This window comes from Adiantum capillus-veneris, chromosome 28 (genome assembly GCF_014529385.1).
Source record: "Adiantum capillus-veneris isolate H3 chromosome 28, ASM1452938v2, whole genome shotgun sequence".
In the NCBI taxonomy this organism is placed as follows: domain Eukaryota; kingdom Viridiplantae; phylum Streptophyta; class Polypodiopsida; order Polypodiales; family Pteridaceae; genus Adiantum; species Adiantum capillus-veneris.
Window position 1 is genome coordinate 136,856,506 of NC_140958.1, and position 10,366 is coordinate 136,866,871.

Here is a 10,366-nt window from a genome sequence, read left to right on the forward strand (position 1 = left end):
ATCATGATGCAATTGGACGAAGGGGCTTGATGTTGCACCTCTTGTGTCGCATATGAAGGCCAAATCCATGAGAATAAATGCTCGTCTATTGGGAGGATGTCAAGCTTCTTGAGGCAAGCTTCCCAGATCTAAGGATATGGAGGGGAAGATCGAGCGTCGCAGAACAAAGAAGCAAGAAATACTAGCAATCACACGCCTAAGATTTGGGTTTCCAGTCCAAATCAGAGCTTGTGGATTCACGTTACACTTGCCAAGCCCTGGTTGTCTGTCCTAAATCAGTTGAGGGGCTTCCACGTACAGTAGCTTCCATGCCCCACCTTACTAGCCTAGCCCGCAACTTCCTTATCTCCATCACTAATGCTCCGATGGCTAGAATTGACGATAGAAGTCAGAGCTCGACGTCAATTTTGAAATCGCCGTCAAATTTGAATTTTGACGTGATGATTTAAGCTTCAAAGTGTTTTTTGTATTTTTCCTACCATGTCTCTGTTATTTTTCCTACCCTAAACCCTAAACCCATGTCTCGATTACTCAAAACTTAAGTTCTGCACGAGTGTGCAAGTGGAAAGGGCCAAGGAGTTCAATTCCAAGTTCGAGCCACCACGTGAAGTGCAAGCACGTTCAATGTCAAGTTCGAGCTACCATGCAAAGTGCAAAGGTATTTGATCTCAAGTGTAGCCATGTGTAGCCCAACTCAAGCACGACACTACAGATTAAGGAAGTGGGATTTTACAAAGTCGAGGTCAAGGCTCCCTTTCGACTTGCTCGTGGCTACATTTTCTTGTATACCTCAAGGTAGTGTTTCTTCTTGTACGTTAGTCTGTGAAAGTGTTGTAATGGAGTCTCAAAAACAATGTAAGCTTGTTATAGTGTGGCTATTATGTTCATACAAGCTCTTGTAATGGAGTTTCTCAAAGTCAAAATTGTTTACCACAAGGATGACAAACTACAAAACCTTAAAAACGCCTTCAAAATTGTCCTAAACAAGTCACTTTCTTTCCATCTCAATTTCTACAAAAAGGGTTGATAGTCCACCTATAAGTAGATTATAATTAACAAGATACTGATAGCACTTTTGTTTACATGTACAATTTTCTAGCATCATGAGCAGTGCAAGTTTGTGGTCTTCTCACAACTAAGGTTTATGAGTTGGTTTTTCAAACCAAACCTTTAACATAAGTATACCTTCTAAATTCCCCATGCAAGAGTAGAAACCCTCGTCTTTACACATAGATGGATCATTTGAATTACAGTTCTTGCCTACATTACATTGTCGCAATTCTCTGCTATCTTTCATCAATTCTACATAGTCTTGCATTGCAAAGTATTACATTGTGGTGCTATTCATGATGTAGAATGTAAGTGTGAGATCTAACCACACTCCCCATGGGCTATTCGAATGTGTTCTTGCTTAAATCACATAGTTAATCATGTATTTCTTTGTGGTGTTTTTTATCATATAGAATGTAAGCCTAATATCTAGCAATTGTTCAAGATTTTGCAATGAAATCTGGGCCGGAATTTTCATGAGACTTTGATATGTCTCGTATTTGCAACCTAGCACAATGCAAGCACAACTTATGCAATAGTATGAGAAGGAGCCTGACACTTCCTAATACTTGATAGCAATGCAACATTGACACCAAATACTTGAAAACAAATATAACCCAGCAAAACATTAATAGCCTTTCTTGAAAAAGCAACCACTACCTGAAAACAACTTAACCTAGCACAAGAAGAACTCAAGAGACTATGTCACAAATAATTCTCCCAAAGTTATGAATTTTTCCCAAAATTCCTAAATATGTGTTCTATAGTTTGACACTCATGGCACGTCTTTGCACCAGTAATGCATGTCTTTCACTATGGAAGGCCACCAAAAGCCTGCTCTAAGCACTTGAAATAAAACCCGGTCTTTGCCCTGATGCCACTTTCTTCGTGGCATTGCTCCATCACCATTCCTATCTCTTCTTTGTACATCACCCTTCTAAGCACTCCATCACTCACATAGTTCATGAGCTCCTCACCCACCAATGCGAATTTGTGGGCCTTTTGCAGTAGTTTTCTCTTTTGCAGCTCCGACAAACCCTCTGAACATTGCCTTGTACCCAAAAAACCTTCAATCTCCTTAAGAGTCTCCCTACCTGCATAAGTGGCTGGGGCCACATATAAACCTGCAACATGCACTTGTACTTTGCTGCTTGCTAGCCGATCCGCCTCTTGGTTCTGCTCTCTTCTCACATGCTTGAATTGGACCTCTTCAAAAGACCTCAGCATCTTCTTCATGGAAAAGAATCAATGCTTCAAAGAATCACGTTTCACCTACCATTGGCCTAGTAGTTTCTTGATGACTAGCAATGTATCTCCTTTCACCACTAACCTTGAAATGCCAAACTCTATACACTATTTTAGACGCAAATGCAGAGTGAGATACTCCCCCTCATTATTGGTGTGGACATCCTCTAGATCATACGCCTTCGAGAATAGAGCTTTGTTGTGTGGGTCGTGTATCACCACACCTCCTCCTGCTTTCTGTACTACCCTTCGATATGCTCCATTGAACCACATTGTAAAAGCATCCTCCAAATCCGACTCCTCCTTAGTTTCATCTCGTACCACTCTTGGATAGGCCGGCAAATCGACGGCCTTGCTGACAAGAATGTCTGCTAGGTGAGACCGACTCGTGTGATCTACCTTGAACTTGAACTCGAACTCTTGTAGCTCCAGCACCCACTTCATAATCCTTCTTCTTGGCTTCAAATGTAGCACTACCTCTGGCCCCTTTGCAACTCGCAAATTCTTGTACTCCGTTGCAAATAGATTTGGATAGGACTCACACAGTTGAACATAGCCTTCCTTTTAACCCTTGGTTAAATCTTCACTCAACATGCTTGAAACCTCGTCTATTATTAAACCATGAGCTTGAGGCTGCATACCTTCTACTTTAGGTGGGGAGTCTTCTATGGTGACTCCGAATAAGTCTACATCTATATTCAACATGTCGTCCTCGCTCTCCTCTTCCTCTGTGCTAGTATAGCGTTCATCATAGCCCGTCTCTGTCTCGTAATTATAGCTCATCGTGTGGCCGTCATCTTTAACTGTCATAAGACTAGAACTATCTTCAAATCAAGCACAATTTGTCTGCCTTTCTCTTTGTCAAGCAAAGTGAGCACTTTGCTCTCCCAATCCTGCTTTGCTCCTATCGCCAAAAGCCATGGCCTACCCAAAATGATTGGATAAGAATTATCCCTGCCTTTCTCTTTGTCAGGCAAAGTGAGCACTTTGCTCTCCCAATCCTGCTTTGCTCCTATTGCCAAAAGTCATGGCCTACCCAAAATGATTGGATAAGAACTATCCCCTACCTTCATCACTAAGAAGTCTATTAGGCACTCTATGCCCATCACCTTGACCTTTACATCCTGCACCACACCCAGACACCTGGCTTTGGTATGGTTGGCAATCCTCATGCGCACATTTGACATGACTACTGCCTTGACTCCCGTCTCTTTCATGGCTGCTTCTGTCATGACACAAACTTGTGCTCCACCGTCTATGTAGGCTTGTACCTGCATCCTCTTCTCTATAATTGCATCCACAAGCTGTGAAAGAACGTCGGTGGGGCTACGTACCCTCAAAGACATGTTTTGCACCACTTGCACATTTCCCTTATCTCTTGGCAGCCTCATGCTAACACTTGTAGACCACTGCCTTCTTAACTTTGGATTGAAAGCTAACAGCTGACCAAAAGTAATGTTTGCCTTTTGATTTTGAGCATCACTCACCAGATTGTACTTGGGATAGCCACTCCCTAGCTGGAAATCTGCCAGCTTGATCTTGCAATGCCTCCTTCTTTTTCTAGGCTCAATTTGCTCTCTACCTTCATACACCTTCTCTTTGCCTTTGTGAGCTTTGGTTTCCCACTCTGTCTCTGTCTCATCTCTTGCTCTCTTATGGGCCAAAACTTCGACATCCTGCTTATCTACCCCGATAATATTCACTCTGGGGACCTCGCCTCCGTTTTGTGGAGCTAGCTGCACATGATTCTCCACCGCTTGCTCTATTGGACCATTATATTGTCCTTGCCCTCGACCTCTACCAAAAAGTGGGTAAATGCCTCCTCTTTCTCTCTGCGGTTGAGGACAATCAGGTGCATAGTGCCCCTCTTCTCCGCAATTATAACACCTACTTGGAAGTGGCCTTGCCCTGCCCCTTGCTCCTCTTGGCTCTGCTGTATCCATCACACTGAGCTGCAACTCTTGCATTTGCTCAGAAAAATGTTGCACCGTGCGCACCCAGCTTTTGTGGCACAATAGCTACACCTCGATTTCCATGATTTTCTTCATGTATAGACTCCTTCGGACTCTACGGTTGAACATGAACCATGGTCTCGTAGCCTGACACACCCTGTTCTATCTTCTTCTTTATCTTTCTGCTCTTCGACCATGCAATGGCTACCGCACCATTCTAATTCTCTGGGCTCTCGAAATCGACTTTCTCTCTCACCTTGGGATGTAGACATGCCATGAACTTTTCTAGCTTGAAATAGTCACCATTAGCCAGCTGCATGGCTGCCGCTAGCTCTACCCAACACTCTTCAAAATGACCCAAAAATAGATTGAATTCTTCACTCAGATCTTGCTTAAGCGCCTTCAGCTTTGTATTCATCTCAACTAGGATGCCTCCTTGCAAAAGTCATGAAGAAAACTTGGCCATAGAGCCGGCCATGCTTGCTTCGGCTCACCTTCTAATGCTTCGTACCATGCTTTAGCTCTACCACGCATCACCGAAGAGAAAGTCCCCATTTTGCTATCCTCGTTTGGCATACACAGCGATATCATATACAACTCAAAATCCGACATCCACTTGTTAGGGCTCTCTTCCCCTGTGAAAATTGGTCCATAGCTTCTAGCTGCAATGACTTTCAACACGAAAAACCGCTCCTTTTTTATTAACTTGGAGCAATCAGTGTGCTCGTCCGTGAGGGCACCAGAAGATGGGGAGGGGGAACACACCCGCCACAAACACAAGGGCGTCTCTATAGCTAAGGGTATCCACAACACCTCTATTCTCTCAAAAAACACCTTCAAAGAAACACTTTACACTAGCAGACCACCGCCTGCTCAATTTCACTTTTCACACACTCCACAAATCCACCACACAACGCACACCTGTTGCCATGTCCTGTGTTCACCCTTACACACACACACACACACAGCCGCTCAATCTCACTCTCTCACACAAAACATCGTCGGTCTGGGGGTGGCACACACTTCCACATAGCCGACACCGAGGAGAAACATGAAAGCATGAGAAAGAGAAGGGGGGAAGGGGAAACAACCACAAGAGGGGCAACTGTGGCTTGATTGTACTTCAAAAAGCATGTACATAGGCTCCCACTGCTATCACCATGGCCATATTTTAGGAAAAATTACAAAGGGGTTAGCTTGCTAGAGAGCTCCACTTTGCAGGCATCAAACGGAATCCAAAAAGCCAAGAAAAAAACCCCTACAAGCGGGGGCCTTTAATTTGGGAATTTACACTTTAATTGGTCCACCTGGCACCTTGAATTGGCATTTTTAGGGAAAGGGGGCACCACCTTGCTCTATCTGCTCTCTTCTTCTCTCTTTTGCACTTGGGGGGTGGGCATTAAGCGATGTCGCTATTGCCCCCTAGGCATTTTATTTTTTATTTTTATCTTTCATTTTTTACCTCCTTTGTGGGCTCAACCTTGCATTTCTCTATTGGCTTGACTTTGATTCTTTCCCTCTCTCTATTCGACTCCTCTATCACCTCTCTCTTCCTTTCGTCTCTCCATTTGACCCCCCTTTGGTTTGGCTTCAACCTTGCCCTCTGCCTTCGTTTTTCCTTTTCTCTTAGCTCGGATGGATTCCTCCCTTTGACCTTGGCCTTGATGTGGCTCGGACGGCCCTTGAAGTGGGCTCCTTGGCTCATCTTGTACGCCTGGCGCCTCTCCCACTAACAGGACCACCTTCTTGATTGTGCCTTAGGGAGGGGGGCCATTAGCGATGTCGCTAATGGCTCCTCCCTCTCTTTCCGTCAAAAGGTAGGGCCTATGGCCGGCGGGAACGGCTGCATGCCACGTCATCAATCGGGACTCACTAGCGGGCGCCACTGTGCCACTTCACATCTCTCTCCCGCGGGTGTGCCACTTGCGCCGCCAACGCCTCGCCAAAACACCACCATGACCACCTCGCATAGCGCCCAACGGGGGCACGTCATCACCAATGAGCTCCAAGGCATTGCTTCATCCATGTGATGCTAGTAAGGGAGTTTTCCCCCCAACCCATATAGGGCACGGTGTCCAGCTCCCTTTCCGCATGTGGGCTCATCTGCGGCCACGTGGCAGCGTGCAGGTGCTCCTCCCTACAATGTCCTCCATGGTCTTCAAAAGCCTTACCACTTCCACTTAATAAAAACCCTTTTTTGCCTTCCTTCTCCCGCTCTCCATATTCTGCCAGATAGTCGGAATCTCAGACCGTCAAGCCGGGTCGGATCCTCATTAAGTCAGCCCCGGGCCCTGCATACCCCGTTACTTTTGGACTTCTCTGAGCCCGCTACTTGAGGCTACCAAAAACGGGAAAATCATCTATATTTGCCCTTGCACCTATCCATTGTCAACTTTGATTGATCATTTCTCTGCGCTCCGACCTCGGATTCACATGCCGTCGACTTGTGCTATCTTCACATCATGTACACTATCACTGAGAACCTTGGCGAGGCCAAAATGATGCCAGATGGCACACCCTCCACCCCCAGCCCCCGATAAAATTTCAATCGACCATTACTTGCTAACCAGAGCTCCGATTCGCAATCTGAGAAGAGAGGCATGCTTCACAACTCGAGCACTACACATGTATCCACTGACACCAAACCGGTCCACCTATACCCAACTGCCCTGTCTGTCGGGGATCTGATACACACTCCATCTTTAAACTTCAGTATCTTGCTCACCGGGGCTCCGTTTGACGAGCCATCTAGATTGACTTCTAGAGCACACTCAGCACTACATTTTAGGAAACTGATTTTTCATTTTGGATACCTTGATTTTCATTCCCATCTGGACCATCCTTGAGTCTCCTTGCCCTAAAAAGTCTCTTTAAGCATACATTCACGCTACCCTTTGGCTGTTGTTAGCGGGTACGCCACGATGGACGATGGAGCACAGCGAGAACACAGACCGACAAACTGTCAATCCGAGGATGTAGCTGACCCGACTAGGGCATGGAGGAAATCTCTGGGTTGTCAACCCTGAGGTAGACACGAACAACACTCTATAGTCACTAATCCTACCACAACACTACCATAAAGCAAAGAAACAACACTCTACAGTCACTAATCCTACCACAACACTACCATAAAGCAAAGAAATAGACAGCGGATCCTACGAAACAGTTTCAAATCATATCGGAATGACTCGAAATCGGAGGGCAAGACTCACAAGGACATATCCTATATGGCCAAACACCTAAACCCTAAAAACTATAACGGTAAGACCTCTAATCGCTGTCGCGATAGACTCAAAACAGCAATTTCCAAAGGGTCCGAAACTGATCTACAAAGACATCAACACGAAGATCTTATTGCCCTGATTCTAACGACTACTTGATCATTCAGATCGGATGTCGTTTGAGGTACTTACGACCAAATATAGCTCGTAGCAGGCGGGCTTACGATGTGGTCCTCGGCTTGCATTGCTTGCGTCGACGCGGAGAGCTCCTCGATGCTAACACGCTTGTACTCTCATATCTGCAATGTGATTAGTGTGTGCGTGAAGCTCACTACTGTGTGCTGCAAAACCCACGACTGTATATTAATTGAGATAACGTTGTTGGGTACATTTCTGACACCCCGTTTTTTGTAAATTTGTACATACGGACATGACGCCCGATGTTAAAAGGGCGTGTGGGCTTTCTTTTTGTGGGTTTTTTAGCTTGCTTTAGCAAGCACATGTACATGCACTGCAAGTCGCTAGTCTAGTGACAGCTGTCGGGCTACTGTAAGTGCCCGTGAGTGAGTTTTTTGAAGTGAGCCTTGTATATAACTAAAAATCATGTACAAACTAAAAAACGTTCAGCCAAACTCCAGAAATTTACAGGTTTTATCTCGTTCTTTCTCCTTGGTGCTCTTGGATGCAGTTTTTTGCCCCGACTAGCCTTCTCTACGTGTAGTCGTGCTGGGACAACTCTCTGTTCGCGTCAATTTTGCTCATGGGGGCGTATGGAATCAATTTTAGTCATCTTCAGCTTTCTTGCCAGTAACTTTTCAAGCTTTCTCTCAAGCTTTAAAGTGCCCCAATTGGAGTTGTGCTCATCAGGTTACGACTAGTTCTCTGCAGGGTTATGGCTATGGCAGCCTAGTGGCAAATTCTGTGTAGACAGATTCAGAGGGCATGTATCTATGAATTGTGGAATTGATGTTGAAGTTTTGGGTTTGTGATGTTTGATTGTGAAAGGAGAGGCTCTTGTCTTCATATGCATTGGTCGGCATGTGCTGTAAATCCATGCTTTGGCAGGGTTTTGCTCCTATGTGACATAGTCTCTTGGGTGGGCGATGGCTAGTAAATTCCCAAGGGTCTACTCCTATTGGACTTGTGGTGTTTCAAAAGGATTTTGAGAAGATTTTTGTGTCTTGTAGTTCTCTTTCAACGCTCTTGGGTGACATCGCTATAGAGGTGTTCCAGTTTGCTTGTTTCCCAATAGTGTTTTGGTGCCCGCCACCGAGGAATCGCTTCAAGTTACCTTCAGTTTACAGGTTTTGAAGACATGGCGTTTAATTTTTCGGAGTTTAGTGGGAAATCAAATGAAAGTTCCAAAGCTTTCATTGAGAGAATGGAGTTTGCTTGCCTTCTTGCTGACAAGCAAGACCCAGCGTTGGTGCTACGAATCTTCTACTTCTGTTTGAAGGGAGATGCTAGGGAGTGGTTGGAAGGCTACGAAAAGGAGCTACAATCAGCCCAACCTCCTCAAGTTATGACTTATGAAATGGTAAGGCATGCTTTCCTTACACACTTTCAACAGGTGGAAGACCCACAAAAGGTATGGCAGTCTATTCAAGGCTTAGTACAAGATGAAGGCCAAACCATAGAAGACTTTGTCAAGGCATTCAATGCATTATGGGCAAAGTGGTGTACATCTTTGGGGGCTGAAATTCCTCCAGCCATGTTGAAGAAGGACAGGTTTCTTGCAAGCTTGAGGAGTAACCTACGCTTGAAGGTAGAGCTTAAGCAGCCGAGGACCTTTGAGGAGGCAGTTGAAATTGCAAAGAATAAAGAGTGGAAAGCAGAGCGTCTTCATCAACTTGGAATCAATGTCGAGCCAAAGCTTGAAGTGAAAGCGGTAGAGCAACCAAGGGTCCTCATCAGGGAGCCAAGTTATGATCAACAAGCTTCTCATGATGTGAATTCCTTTCGCAAGGAGATGCAAGAGGTTGTAGGTCTTATGAAGAATCTTAGTGTGCATATGATGGGAGGTGGAAGAGGTCAGAGTTATGGAAGCAATGAGGGTTATACAGGTAGTAGAGGAAGATGCATGGCTTGAAGAGGGGATATGTTTCAATGCTACAATTGTGGTGAATGGGGTCATAAAAGCCCTCAATGTGACAAGCCAAAGAGAATGGGTGGTGACATGTTTCCTCTTCCTCCACAAATTCCTTCTCAAGCTCAAGATTATGGTATTGAGATTAAAGGGGAAGCAGGACCAAGTGGATTGACAGCAGAAGAGAAGGGCAAAACAAAAGTGGTAAGCATAATCCGTTTGGAGAAGAAAGAGGATGATTTGGGAGCTATGGCCATGCCTGTAGGTAAGAGGGTTGCAAGAGATCATGACATGAGTGATGCAAGTCCCAGCCATAAAAGAGGGAAACATGTTGAAACAGGTACAGGTAAAGAGAAGAAGAAGAGAAAGCCCAGGAAACATTACAATGCATCTAACTTTCCTTTGGGGGAAGGGCAACCAAATTATAGTTTAAGGGCTGATTTGGTGGGTAGAAAGGCTGATGTTACCTTTGGGAAACTCATGGAGATGTGTCCCAAGTTAAAGAGGCAATGGAAGCACGTAGTCAATCCCATTAAGAAGGAGCCTACAAGGGGATCAGTGAGAGACTTGTCTTTGAATGAGCTACCTGATATATGTCCTACTATGGATGCATGGCATAAGAGGAAGTGCATTGGAGAGGCTTATATTGATGGAGGTGCACAGGTATGTGTTATTACTCAAGCTTGTGTATCAAAGTTGGGACTCAACATGGTGAAGAATTTAGGTTTTCGCATAAAGCTTGCCAACCAATCAAGGGTGAGGTGTTGGGGAGTTTTAAAGGACTTGGAGGTAGATGTATTTGATGTTAAAGT